The 15,551-nt window shown below is 39.1% G+C and overlaps 1 long non-coding RNA gene and 1 other non-coding gene across 2 annotated transcripts; one reads left to right on the top strand and one right to left on the bottom strand.

The window, feature by feature from the left end:
• Positions 1-4,833: 4,833 nt before the first annotated feature.
• Positions 4,834-6,634, top strand: LOC121968470. The gene is made up of 3 exons (XR_006108161.1): positions 4,834-5,483; positions 5,565-5,654; positions 5,928-6,634. It is a non-coding gene; the product is annotated as an uncharacterized LOC121968470 (long non-coding RNA).
• Positions 6,635-14,443: 7,809 nt separating this feature from the next.
• TRNAR-UCG lies at positions 14,444-14,517 on the bottom strand. Its single transcript has one exon. It is a non-coding gene; the product is annotated as a tRNA-Arg (tRNA).
• Between the last annotated feature and the right edge of the window lie 1,034 nt (positions 14,518-15,551).

Genomic DNA, 15,551 nt, shown 5'->3' with positions numbered 1-15,551 from the left:
TGACTAAGGTTAAGATTCCTAAGGTTAGGAAGAGCCTTTGGGACCCATGGTAGATGGGTTATCAAATGTGCCAAGTGGTTAAGAGACGAACTTAAGTCTCTAACATAGTGGGTTGGCACAATTGAGTTGAGTTTCATGCATAGAAATATGAATTAGGTTCATATTGCATGAAAATTAGTTTTTGATGTATAGATGCCATATAAACTAATGCTAGTGATGCATTATGGTTTAGTATGGGCAGATACATCAAGAGGAAGCCAAAACTAGGACTTTAGGTCAAGGTTTAATTGAACCATTTAGCTAGTTTTGAATTTTGTGTCAATCTTGGGATCTGTGATAGATATATTTTTATATATATTTTTTCCAAGTAGATATTGATATAATAGACCTCTCCACAAAATTTGGGGATTTTTGGAGGTCTGTGGAATTTCTGGCGCATTTCTGAAGTTGGCCAGAAAAGGCTGATTTTTTCATGAATAGTGTACCAGTCGACTGGTACAGTTACCAGTCGACTGGTAACACTGTTCACGAGCACAGAATGTCTCTGTAAGCTCATTTTCATGGGGGCAGTCGACTGGTACTTCTTGCAGTCGACTGATACGGTCTGAAAATGTTTTTCAAGCATTAGAAAATGACCAAAAGAGTGGTGAACATGTATGTAATCTTATGGGGGATTAATACATGATATTTATGGTCATTAGAGGTCAAAGAGTCTAATAATTGGGACATTGTTGGAGCTCTTTTTGATGTATGGCAAAGGGGGAGAAGTTTAGGTTTAAGTGGGAAACTTACATACCTTTGCAAGAAATCCTAGCTCAAGGGGGAGCTTAGGTGAAGGGGGAGTGATTGCTCATTTATTAGCAAAAGGGGAGAAGTTTACCTTTGCAAGAAATCCTAACTCAAGGGGGAGCTTAGGTGAAGGGGGAGCCTAGGATTAGGTTCCATGATTTATGCATGTGTAGATTGCATGTTTATTTGCATTATTATTGATATATTGTTTCCCTAACTTAAACGGTTTGCCAAACATCAAAAAGGGGGAGATTGTTGGAGCAATCTAGTGACCCTAGGTTTTGATGTTTGGGCAAAGGTTTAAGTTAGGTTTATTGTTGTATTTGATATGCATTGTGAGTGTGCAGGATACAGGTACAACAAGGAAGTCCAAGTGTGATCTTGGCAAAGGAGGAAAGTCCAAGGATGAGTCTTGGCGGTGTAAGTCCAAGCATGTAGTCTTGGCAACGTAAGTCCAAGTGTAACTTGGCAATGGATGAAGTCCCGGAGGCGCGACCTCTTGGCAAAGGAAGACCCGACAACAATGACAAGGCCGATGGAAGCTCCAGAAGGCAAGACGTGAAGGATGGGAGGCATCCGAGGGACGCAAGGCTAATGGAGGAGGCTAGAAGGCTAGGTCTGGGTTGGTCGGGCAGGGACGAGTGCTGAGAGATTGTACTCGGAGTAAAATACTAGAATTAGAGTTTATTTTAGCAGTAATGTAGCGCTACTGTAGCGCTCTGTAACATTCGTAGCGCCGATCATTGCATGTTTTAGCGATCGTTCACCGATCCGCGCCGATCGGCGTGAATGTGTGAAATCGAGCCGTTGGGGTGTAAATTTCCACAGAGGGCGATCGCATGTTTTATCACGATCGGTAGGCGGGTTTTCAACCGGGCTATAAAACCAAAGCTTGGGAGCTTGGTTTGAGTTGACGAAATTGGACTTGGTTAAAGTCTAATTAGTAGTCTACTTGTGCTCAAGAGATCTTTGTGTGCCAAGAGGTCTTGGTTGGAGTTGTGGTGAGGTTTCTCCACCCACAAGGAGGTTGAGCTAGCCGGAGTTTGCCGGGGAATAATCCACCGACGGATTGAGGGATCGTCCACCTTACGGACACGCCGTGGAGTAGGAGTAAGTTATCTCCGAACCACGTAAACGCCTTGTGTTAGGGTTTGTGTTTGGTTTGTTGTCTTCTTCCTTCTTGTTTTAGGTTAACTTTCGTATTTGTTAGTTTGTTTTTGTATTCCGCTGTGCACTAACATTATAGGAAGTAAGGTTTTGGGTGAGACGCTATTCACCCCCCCTCTAGCGGACGTCAAGGTCCCAACAGTTCAGTGTATGTATCTGAATGTATTATTGAAGATATTTTGTCGATTAAATCCGGGTTGTAGTATAAGTACATCGATGGTGTTTTGATGGAGGTATTTTGTCGATTTAATCTGGGTTGTGATATGTACATATGTGTTTGGTGTGGTATCTGAGGTATCTTCTTGATTATGTTTGATTTGTGAGTGCACCTGAGTTTAGTATGTTTTATTGGAGGTATATGTTGGTTATACTATATGTCATGTGAGTGTTGTTTGAGGTGCACTGTTGATTTTACCTGTGTTGATTTTGTACACGGGTTTAGTATGCATTGTTGGAGATATCACGATGATTTATACCTATGTTGTGAGTGGGTTTTGGTGTACTAATAGGATGATTATGTCATTTGTTGGATTACCCTGTCAACCCATTTTCTTATCAGCGGGTGACTCACTACGATGTTGATAGATTTGACGATGAGTTTGATGTGATTGCTAGATTGTTATACCTTTGGCTGCCACAGTGATATGTGGTTGAGTGATCTCGTGCAGCCTCTAGTTGGATAGTAAGGTGCCTTGGACACTTATATATTGTTTGTGGTGGAGCGTTGCTCCCACCTCGTGTGGATTTCTTGTAGCGGAGTATTGCCCCCATATATATATATATATATATATTGTAGATGCATATTACGGATTTAGCTGTGGTGGAGCGTTGCTCCCACATATTGAGGATTTCTTGTGGTAGAGCGTTGCTTCCACATATGTGATATTTTGTGTGATGGAGCGTTGCTCTCACACTGGAGGATCTATTATTTGGTGATTTATATCGTTGGTGATCAGATCTGTTTATTGTCGAGGATCTTATGGTTAGGAATGTCTGTGATACAGATATTATGTGTATTGGTTTTACCATTAGGGCTTGCGGAGCCTTAGATGTTTTCATGGACTAAATGATTTGGGTATCCCTAGGATATTGGATCAGAATTCGTTATCGTTATTGACGACGTGGTGTTTTATTCCTGATCTGAGGTGTATCACGCACATCATCTTTGCATAGTTCTAGAGATGTTTCGATGGAAACGTCTAGATGTGAAGATAAGTATGCGTATTTTGATTGTCTTCTGTGAGATGTTTGAGACATACGGTCACCAGTAGGAGTATACCATGGTTCCACAGGAGATCGAGGTTGTTACCGTTGGAAGTAGAGGGAGTCTATAGAAGAGACTGGCAACTTCCTTTGTTTGGCTCGATATTTCCGGAGATACGTTGAGGGTTTCTCTCGGATAGCTATGTCACTGACACGCCTGATCTGGAAAGGCGTGAAGTTCACTTGGACTAAGGATGACAAGACCAGCTCTTAGGAGCTGAAGCGGAGACTAGTGTCGGCTTCGATTTTTGGTTTTACCTTCTGGAGAGGACGGATATGTCCTCTACACCGACGCATCTATTTAGGGTTTGAGCGCTGTTCTGATGCAGCACGATATGGTAGTCTCCTTATGCTTCTCGTCGGTTGAAGGAGCATAAGAAGATCTACCCTGTACATGATCTGGGCAAGTCGCCATTATTTTTACCATGAAGATTTGGTGACATTATTTATATGGCGTTACATTTGAGATTCTCACTGACCATAAGAGTCTCAAATATCTGTTTACTTAGAAGGAACTTAAATCTCCGACAGAGGAGATGGATGGAGTTCCTGAAGGACTACGATTGTACCATTAGCTACCCACCCGGGGAGAGCTAATATGGTTGCCGATGCGCTCAGTAGGAAGTCTAGAGCGACTTTAGCTTGCCACCGAATTGTGGTCACAGACTTGATTCAAGGTTTCTCCGAGTTAGACCTTGAGGAGCAGGGACAGACCGAGCAGGGTAGTCTTGTTACCATAATTGCTCAGTCGTCGATCAGGACGAGGATCCGAGAGGCCCAGTTGTAGGGACCTCATAGAGCTTAGCATGAAGCAGAGTTGGTCCGTACTATTAGACGGAGAGTGTCAGAGGCACAGGACTGTCAGAATAGTTATGCTGACCGGAGTCAGAGACTCTTAGAGTTCTCCATTTGCGACCATATGTTTCTGCGAGTTTCACCCATGAAAGGGATGAAGAGATTGGTCTTAGAGGTAAGCCAGCTCTGCGATACATTGGACCTTTCCAGATTTTGGAGAGGATTGGAGCGGTAGCTTACTGGCTAGCACTTCCACCGTCCTTGGTAGGTGTGTACTATGTATTCCATGTATCCATGCTGAGGAGATACGTGCCCGACCCGACGCATGTGCTGACAGATATTCCAGTTCCAGTTCAGTCTGACATTACATATGAGGAGGTTTTGGTACGGATTCTCGACCGGAAAGAGCATCAGTTGCGGAACAAGACTATCCGGCTGGTTAAAGTCGGATGACAACATCATTCGGATGAGGAGGCTACTTGGGAGCTTGAGGATACGATCCGAGCTCGATATCCCCATCTTTTCACTTGAGGTATGTGATTTTATTTACCGTTCAGCATTTATTATTATTATCTGTTATTAGTACTTGATGATGGTAGATACTGAAATTTGGGGACCAAATTTTTATTAGTGGGGGAGAATGTAAAATACCAGAAAAATGACGATTATTATTAAATGAATTTTCCAGAATTTTTGGACATTTTTCGGAAATTTTTCGGAGCTCATACGGACGAGTTAATTGGGATAAAAATGGGACCCGAAAAAACCTGTTTAAGCTACCCATTTAAAAGAGGAAATGTTTATTTATTTTATATTTTCTTTTTCTCTTTTCTTTATTTTTCTTTTCCCCTCACCCGGTGCCGACTTCTCCCCCTCCGCGCGCCGACGCGATTTTTTCCCGAGTCCCTTCCCTCGGCGCCGACCCCTGCCCTAACCACCTTAACCGGCGCCTACTCCTCTTCACCACTTCTTCTTCTTTCCTCCCTCGACAGCCATTTTCTCGTCACTGCCGAAGCCCTTCTCTGCCGTCGCCCCTTGCCACGCCGATCCTTTTCTTTCCCCAGCTGACGCCGCACCTTCAAACCACAGCGCCGGCCGTTGTTGCCTGTGCCCTAGCGCCGGCCTTCTGCCCGCGATGCTGACCCCCTCTGCCGCCGGCGACGAGCCACCTCTCCGACTTCCCTGTGCGCCGGCCGAAGTTTCCCTTCCTTGTGCCTCTGATCTGAAGCGATTATTGCCTTGTTTCTGCGCTGATCGCCGGCCAGCCGTTCCCCCTCAGCCCTAGCTTGTGCCCTAGCACCGCCGGGTGCCACTCCTCAGCCCTAGCCCAAGCCACCACCGCCGGCCATATCTCATCTTATTCCCCATACTGTGCCGTGCCCTAGACTTGGGTTCACAGCTGCTGTCGCATCTCTGCCCCTCACTGTCGCCGGCCATCAGGCACAGCCGAGCCGTAGTTGGTTTTGGAGGTAAGTTGTGTGGTGTAGAATATGGGTTGTGGCTTGATCTGTGTTAATGATCTCAGTTCTTGATTTCTTTGCTTGGACCAGTTGGTGGATTTCTTATCTTTGCGTTGCTGTTGTGCCCTAGTTCACCACTGCCGGTGCCAGTCTCTTCTTTACAGCAGAGTGGAACTTGAGGTAAGGTATTGGTTTTTGGTCTTAGTGATAGATCATAGTGTAATTTGATTATTTTAGATCGTGATACATGCTATAGAGCATTTGGTTTACATGGCTAGGTATTAATTCATGTATTTATCCGATACAATTTGATTGTAGATAATTGGGGATACCTAATCCATTGAAATTGTGAAATGGGTTAGGTTAAACCTAGTTGGCTTTGGATTAATGGTTGGTCAGCTAATTAAATATACAAAGGAAATTAGCTAAATCCGTATATGTGTGATATTACAGGACTTTGACGCGAGACGATTATCTCGGAGTCAGATTTGGACCTTTCTATTTTCGGAGGCGGGTACTTTTGACTTATGTCTTTGATATGCATAATAAAGTGTTTAACAAATAGAATTGATTATGTTTTCTATTTGTTTGGTTGGTCACTACATGATCTATTACATGTTGCTTGTTACTGGTTATGCACTGCATGTTGTTATTTACCTAGTATTACATGCTTTTGGTAGTGACCCAACAAATTGATACTTATGTTCATGACCTAGGGTTTATTTGATACCCTATCTGTTTGTGTACTTTCCCTTTTGGTTCATTACCCTGTAGTACACATTTTATATTATGTATGGAGCATGCTATGCTATTTGTGATATTGCCGTATTTAGGATCATGCATCATCTTGCATGATTGCATGCTGAGCGTTTGTCTGCTCCATTATTGTGAGCACAACGCCAATTACATATATCTGTACACACCACCACTCATGGGTTAGTGGTATATTAGACAGGTGTGTGGCAGTTCTGTTGTTAGGCTCTGCTAGTCTGGTGACTTAGCGTAGTAGCCGGCAGACAGTTTTGCTCTGTTTTGCTCCGCTGGTTTATTCATCCGCGTAGTAGCCGGCAGGCAGTTGGACTCTGTTTTGCTCCGTTGGTCTGCTCATGGGTAGTGTGACGCAGCGTGGTAGCCGGCAGAGATTCCTCCCCGTCATCGTGTACCGGGAGATGAGAGCATTGCGCTCCCCCATTTATTATTTCGAGGTAGGAGTATGTGTGTACTCCGACAGCATCCCGTCCACTCGGTCACTCATCAGGGGTAGTGATGTCAGAGTGCACGGTTGTCATAACCCTACCCTCTCAGACTCACCATTGTGTGTGAGATGGCTGACTACATGATGCATTTATTGTTTGTGATTGCTGCATTTACTTGCTGCATTTATTTGGATGCATATGATTGACATGCATACAGGATTTGACACTTCGGTCTGACGACCCTATTACCTTTACATCTTGGTCCTGGTTAGTACAGTTTTCTCCTGTATTCTTCAGTTGCATTTTATCTTATTTATATCAGGAGACTGTACGCATGATTAGTGCTAGTTGTTACATTCTTTATTTTGCATATCAATTGTACCTGCTGAGTGTTGGACTCACCCCGTCTCCATTGTTGATATTTTCAGGTTGATGCTGTCAGGAGAGAGTTCCAGTTGCTGGTCCCTGCAGACCTCGAGGATAGGATTAGTTTTGTTTTGATTTGATTTATGACTTTACTTGGTTATTTGGATACTTGGACATTGTATGTTTGTTGCGATATTGACGGATGTTCTATTTGATTTGGTTTTATTCTACTACATGCCTGCCTGGTCGGCAGAAGAGGTGAGTTCGTCGGATTTGTGTTTTATGAGTGTAGTGGAGTAGGAAAATCGGTTTTGAGCTTTACGAGTGTAGTGGAGTAGGGTGGATTTCGAGTCATATTATAAACTGCGTGGTTGTGTCAGCCAGAGGCTGAAAATACATATATAAACTACGTGGTGATTGTTGTTATGATTCCAGCCGCCTGTGGCTGAAGTATTTGTGTATGTAGAAATTTTTGATTGTCCGCCATACAGGGGAGTTGTTGCCGAAATTTTCTCTGACAGGGACTCCTCTGGGGCGTGACATTATCTACAATATAAATTAATTGAACAACTACAAACAAATGTAGATAATTTGACCAAATGTGATTCTTTATTTAAAACAAATGTTTACAAAAGCTTAGGCTTTCAGTATACACTCCAATACTGATAAGTAATTCCTAAAGTCTCCTTAGAGGTATTTGCCACCACGATCAGACCGTAGTGTCTTGATACTTTTACCAAGACATTTTTCCACATCAGCCTTGTACTCTTTGAACTTATCAAAGCACTCAGACTTACGGCGCATTAGGTAAATGTATCCGTATCTTGAATAATCGTCTATAAAAGAGATAAATATTCCAAATTTAACTTATCTGTTCTTAATGGTTTAGATTTGAGTCGCAAGTGGAACATAACACTATTGATCCAAATCAACATATGTTATAAATTCAATTAAATATTAATTTCCAAAATTAGCTTCCAAGACTGCATGGCGAGGTACATGGCCTTCTTGGGTATGGGAGCATCCACCACCGCCTAGACAAAGCCTTTTAAGAAAAGCTAATATTTAATTTCCTTATATAACTCTAGGTTTAACCAAAAGGAACAATCGAATCACAAATTCAAAAATAAAAAAAATACAAACTCGAATAACAAATTCGAAAAACTAGAATCTAATGCCTCTTGTGTTTGGAATTCTTACAAAGAAAAATAACTAGCATGATGCGGAAAACAATTACTAGTTATACCTTTTCTTTATATGCTAATAACCTCGAGATCTTCTGCCATATTCCTCGCCTCGCCTTAGACGTCGTGTGAGCGACGATCCTCCAAGATGAACTCCACCTAAAAGCCTTCTTCCTCCTTCTCTAATATTCGACCACCACCACCACCAAGGAAAAGAGAGCAAGGGGAAAGAATAAGGAGAGAGGGCCGGCCACAATGAAGAGCACCAACAAGAGAATAAGAATTGATGTACCATGAGGCCTCTCCTCCCCTTCTTTTATAATACTTGCCCAAGGCAAATAAGGAAATTTTTTTATAAAAATTAAAATCTTCCTCTTGTTTTTCCTTTTCCCTTTTAATTTTCCTTATTTTCCTTTTGATTGATCTTAATGGCCGGCCCCTTGCTTGGACACCAAGCAAGGGTGGCCGGCCACATCATCATGAAGAAAATAATTTTTATAAAATTTTATAAAAGAAGAAAATCTCTTATAAAATTTTACAAGCTCTCTTTCATATTGTGGATGTTAAAAAAGGAAAGTTTTAAAAATTAAAATCATATTTTAAAATTTAAAACTTCTCTTCTAAAAATTTACTTTTTTAACATGGTTATAAAAAAAAGAAAGTTTTAAATTTAAAAATCTCTTTTAAAAAACCATGAGGATGGTTAAATAAGGAAAGTTTTAAAAACTTTTAAAACTCTCTTTTAAACCATGTGGCCTAATTCAAATAAGGAAAGTTTTATAATTTTAAAATCTCTCTTTTAAATCTTGTAGATGTCTACAAAGAGAAGATTTTAAAAATTCAAAATACCCCTCCTATTTGAATAATTATGGCCGGCCCCTTTACAAAGCTTGTGGTCGGCCCCTTTAGGGAAGGTTGTGGTCGACCCTTGGCTTGGTCACCAAGCCTTGGGTCAGCCCCCTTCTTGGACAGCAAGATGGGATTCTCATAGGTGGATATGAGACATTAATGAGGCTACGACAAGGATCTAGAGGAGAAATTGGTTTTGGCCTCCCGACAAACTTCAGTATCCCGTGTTCGTCCCGAACACACAACTTAAGTTCATCAATAATAACTCATTCCACTATAGAGTTATTATTGCACTACCGCACCGATCCCAAATTACATTATGGGCTCCTTCTTATTATAAGTGTGTTAGTCTCCCTGTGTTTAAGATATCGAATATCCATTAATTTAATGAGTTACTGACAACTTATTTAATTAATATCTATCTCCGAGAGTAGTACCACTCAACTTTATCGTCATGTCGGACTAAGTCCACCTGTAGGGTTTAACATGACAATCCTTATGAGCTCCGCTTGGGGACATTCTCAACCTAGATAACTAGGACACTGTTTCTTTCTATAATCAACAACACACACTATAAGTAATATTATTTCTCAACTTATCGGGCCTATTGATTTATCGAGCTAAATCTCACCCTTTGATAAGTCAAAGAAATAAATACTAAATATATATGCTTGTTATTATATTAGGATCAAGAGCACACACTTCCATAATAACTAAGAACTTGTTCTTTTATTAAGTAAGTATAGAAAGAACTTACCTTATGGTCCTACTCAATACACTTAGAGTGTACTAGTGTAATTTATTAGCCAAGATAAACTAATACCTAATTACACTACGACTTAACATAAATGTAGATATTTTTGACCAAAAATGATTCTTTATTTCAAAATAAATGTTTACAAAAGCTAGGCTTTTAGTATACACTCTAATAGGTTGGGTGTGGCCAAATGCTAGGCATGGAGACCCAATAGGTCACGGTTGACCTGGAGTTGGGTTGGAGATTTTAGACTTGAGTTTGGGTCAAGTCCAGGCTGGTCAATCGATCGGGCGATCGATTGAACCAGGGTACAATCGATCAGTCGATTCATTGGAGTGTGTTGCGATTGTGAGAAGGCCCAATCGATCGGTTGATCGATTAGGATGTGAAATCGCGAGCACAGAAGCTTTCCCAATCGATCGGGCGATCGATTGGGAGCTGCCAATCGATCGGTCGATCGATTGGGCAGCAGAAGCTCTCACACGGACGCGAGAGCATAGAAAAGTGCTGAATCGATTGGGCGATCGATTCAGGCAGTCCCAATCGATCGGTCGATCGATTGGGAAGTGACCGTTGCACAGGATGCAGGTGATGGATGGCTGCGATGGAGCGGTGCTGACATGGCAATCGATTAAGGATAAATTCGATTGATTGGGAGCACTGTTTAAAGCCTGGGGGAAGCGTTTTCTTCGCCAGATCTTTGCAATTTCTGTCCTGCGAGCTTACAACAACTTACAGCGATTTCTCCATATCTTCACCGCTAGTTCTTGAAGGCTCTTGGGAGTGTTCTCTCAAGGTTCAAGAGGCAACAACAAGCAACAAGTAAGTAAGAAGAAGTAGTGTTTTCATTTGTATCTTGTACTCTCTTCTTGTATTTTTGTTTGTGTTGTTGTGTGAGTTTGTACGAGGGTTCTCCGCCTCCGGCTGCGCCCGAGAAGGAGTGTTTCATAGTGGAGATAGCGTGTCATGTGAGGATTCTTGGATTAGTCACCTCATATTGAGGTGGATACCAAGTAAATCTACTTGTTAGCGTTGTGTGAGTCTTGTATTTTATTTCCGCTGCATATCATCATCAAGACGAAGCAAACGATGCAAGGAGTGCGACGAAACGCTATTCACACCCCCCACTAGCGGACATATCGGTCCCAACAATTGGTATCAGAGCGAGGCCGCTCTTCTACGAACTAACCGCCAAGAGAGCAAGAAGATAGAGGAAGAAGAAGATGGATTTGGAAGGACCACTCGGATGGGACATCCAGATTCCACCTCCGTACGACAAAGAAGATTCTAGTTCATGGAGGAATCGGTTGGAAACTTGGTTCCAAATGGATTGGAACCAATGGGTGGTCTTGGAGGACCCGTTTGAAGCTCCAATGGATAAAAAGGGTAAACGCCTCTGACCTCGACATTGGACCGAGGAACAAAAGGAGCAAGCGGAGGCGGATAAGGAGGTAACAAAAGTTTTGTTAAATTTATTACCTTCTAATATCATTGTGAGTGTAGGTGAATGCACAAGTGCATGCGATCTTTGAAAAAGGTCATTGCTTATCATGAAGACCCTTCACAATTCCAAGGAGTAGAAGAGCCTAAGGAGAAGGGCTCATTGGTCCAAGAAGAGAAAGATCAATTGGATGTTGACACGAGTGCAACATTAGAGAAAGAAAAAGAAGAGGAGGAGAAGGAAGATGAGGAGAGATATTCTACATCCTCAAGAGAGGAAGAGATGGAAGCATCCATATCCTCGAGAGAAGAAGAAGAAGAAGAAGAAGAAGAAGAAGATGCCACCTCCACAACACAAGATAAATCAAATGGAGGATTGAGTGCTACCCCTACAAGCAAAGGTATAGAAATTTGCATTGTAAGTAATAAAAATCATTTGTTTTGAGTGTAGGGAGCATGGGCACTAAAGAGTAAGTGTCACAAATTAGCAAAGAAGAAGGGCCAAGTAGTATCCAAGGGCAAGGAGAAGCCAAAGGAGACAATCCCCACAACAAAGAAGAGCAAGGAACACATTGTGTGTTTCTTGTGAAACCAAAATGGACATTATCGAAGTCAATGTCCAAAGGGGAAGAAGTCAGTCAAGGTCAAAGGAGGAAGCACAAGTATAGGGGGAGTTTCCAAGGTAAAAACCAAGGTATCATTTAATGAAGCTATTCTTTTGACACATGATAAGAAGCATGCTAGAAATAATTCTTATCATTTTAATAATAATTATCATGAAAGTAGGAAGCATGATGACACTAAGGGTAAATATATTCCTCCTCATGCTAGACTTACCATACCTAAGGTTAGGAAGGTAGATAATTACTTGGGCAATAACTCTAAGGATTATAGATATATGCCTAAAATTAGAAATGCTCAAGAATTCAATAAAAAACCAAAATCTAAGAATTTATGGAGTGAAAATCAAATCTTAAGGACAATACTTGATAATTTAGAAAAAAACCCTAGCAATAACCTTTCGTGGGACAATCTTATATCCCTTTTTTTATTAAGAACTCACTTTGAATTAATTTCTTATTCATCTGAAATTGTTTTTGAAAAATTAAATATTCTAAAACTATCTATTGTAAATGTCAATTTCTAATCAACTTTTAAATTTATCGGACTAACCCCATTTGAATTATTTCCGAAAGTTTATTAGTTCAAAACCAATTTCCCAACATTCTTTTCTAATAGTTCTTCTTTGAAATATAACACAAACATTTTATTAGATTGAAATTCGTGTGTATATAGTACTATAAAGACACCCGAAAAGGGACTATGAACCAAACTTGCAATCCCGAAGACCCTACATCATGATCAATGGAACAGTTCGTTTGGTCAATGAAAAACCATGTATCATCTACCATTTAAGCTAGTCGTTTGAATTTTTCCACATTGTTTTGATGTTTCCTGCCCTTAACATGCTTGACAGATGATACTATGTCGCCAAGACTACATCACTCGGTTACCTATGCAAGTACCACATGATTTGGCTTCGGATAAAATAGTAATTATCTTATAATCTAACGAGAAAGAGAGAAGAGAATTCAATAAGAGAAAACACTAAAAAAAAAAAAAGATTTGTTGGATTTACTAAAAAAATAAAACTTTATTAATAAAAAAGGAATATATGTGTTTATATAGACTCTAGACCCTATAATCAAGAAAGGAAAGAAATTTTAATATATGGATTTCAATTTCAATCTTGTAGAAAAAAAGAGATCTTTCAGAAAAATAAACCTTTTGATAAAAATTAAAATTAATAAAGCAGGAAGCTGTTATAGACTAACTATGACCCATAATTATCAAGAGTACTAAAAATATCCTAAATATTATAAAAATAAAAAATTATTAAAAATAGTAATAAAATCTTAGACTCACTTGAAAGCCTAAAATTTGGATCCGAAATTTAATAGTTACAAGTACCTCATAATAAATATAGATTTTTAAATTCCACATATATAAAATTTGACAGAGCTTGATTCCAATTATGAGTCAAAAATTATAACGGTTTAAAATTTAAAAGATTATATTGGGTTGATCTTAAATCATCATTCTAATCATTATAATAAGTGTCTGCCATGTCATCATCCAAACACCTTTAAGGCATTGAAATTTTGCCAAGTCACAAGGTTGAAGCAAGAACTATCATGTGCCACCATGCCATTGTCACATAAGCACCAATGCCCTTTTTTCATCATCATAACATGTATGTCATATTAATATCCGATCAATTTTAACCTAATTAATTTACTTGATCTCATCTTTACATATTATTTAAACATCGAAATTTAAATTTGAATTCACTCAAATTTAGTTAAACTGATCAACATTGATCCGAAGATAATTGTACCAACGATCTCCTAACAATATACCATGTCACCATCCTAATATACTTGTACATTAGGGCACTCTCAAATTAAATCCATGTTAGCTATTTTTTTTCTCTCTTTCAAATCAAATATTCTAGAATCCAAATCAGCTTAAGTTTTTCTTCAATTCAAACATTTCTTTGAAGAACACATTTCTCAAATTTAAAATATATATTTTGTCATTGTTTCATCCAGATAAAAAAAAATATATCAAACTTGTTTAGTAGAAAAATGACCATAAATGAAAATTATAAATTTTGGAATTGACTATCTAAAAAACATGATTGTCCTCATAATTTATTAACTTAAATCTAAATTTAAAAAATACCGAATTTAAAAATAGATAATTAATTAATTCTGAAGTTAACCAATATATCAATAAAGAAAGTTCAGTGAAACCTTATGCAGTGGGGACAAAAACAAAGAAAAAGATTAATTTGTTTGAGTAAAATAACATTTCAGTTTCTTGAGCAAATCAAAGTAATTTATATTTTTATTTGTTAAATTATTGATGTAAATTTGTAGTTGAGTTAGCTTCGTAACTAATTATTAACTATTAATGTAAACAAATCATTAATGTAAATTTGGCATGAAAGCAATTTTTTAATAATTGAAATGTTTTGATAAGTGTTTATATTCCCATAAATAAGATATTTCCATTTAATATTATAAAATTAACGTAAAGTATTATTGAAAAAAAAATGATTCTGATTTCGATGAATCAATAATTTCAAAGGAAAATGGTGTAAATTAAAAATACCGACCACAGTGGGAGTCGAACCCACGACCTTCTGATCCGAAGTCAGACGCGCTAATCCACTGCGCTATGCGGTCAGATATACTTTGGGGATAATAAGTAAAAATATATACATTAATAACTCCATGGCCCAGTGCTAATTCTGTTACCGTCGTGGGAGGTTTTTCAGTCATTTTTTTTTTTTCTTTGGTAAGAACCACCCGCCCACATCTTATTCTCATCCTTGACTTCAGGTTGATCGCCCTTCTTAGTAGTTAATCTTTGGTCTTGTCTCTCGTGTTAGCGTGCCTCAAATGGTCAAGCTAGAGAGGTGAATAAACGGTGAGCCTCAGTAGTTATAATCAATATAAGGTGATCTATCCGGGTTGATCGTGGGCGGTGGGCTACGAGCGACGGCATCTATATCGTTCCCTAGGCTGCTTCTATTTTTTTATCCCTTTTTTTCATTTCTCCTGCATTAAATCACATTAAAATTACAGTAAATTAGCTATTGCCATCTTTGATGGCCTTGAATCTGGCTCCGCCCTTGGTTAGAACCTCGCAGAAAACACAAAGATGACAACAAATTTACTACAACAAATTTAGTAGTGTGTACACTGATGTTGTATTTGATCTGTGTAAAAAAACAAAAGGCTAATACATGGTTTTATGTGATTCAAAGATTTCACTTCAAACTCCACATCCTATGATGTACCTAGTTTGTCACCCCCAAAAAGTCTATTAATGTCACTCCTTTACAAGAAATAATAGGATATTAAGCTTCTATAACTTTTGACTAGTGCGTTTTCTCTCAAATATTCTTCGTTTTCATAGGGATCTAATGAAAGACTATGAAATAGTAAATTACCAAAATCATAGTTGAATCTGATAACCTTTGTCCAAATCCTTACTGTTTTAAAGGCTTAAGCACCGCACCTTAAGAATAGAAGATTAAATGATGATTCCATGAAACCTTTGTGTCCAAAATAAAACTAAGAATTTATATAATAATATTTTCAACGGATCGACTATAAAAAGGCCTCCAGTCAATTGGATGATCAAATATGACCATTGAAAGCCAATAACAATATTAATTATTACTTACAATATTTCACCTCTATTTGATTACTCA

The sequence above is a fragment of the Zingiber officinale genome, chromosome 3B (genome assembly GCF_018446385.1).
Source record: "Zingiber officinale cultivar Zhangliang chromosome 3B, Zo_v1.1, whole genome shotgun sequence".
NCBI classification, from domain to species: Eukaryota; Viridiplantae; Streptophyta; class Magnoliopsida; order Zingiberales; family Zingiberaceae; genus Zingiber; species Zingiber officinale.
The sequence above is the reverse complement of the archived record's forward strand: the minus strand, read 5'-3'. Positions and strand labels throughout refer to the sequence as shown.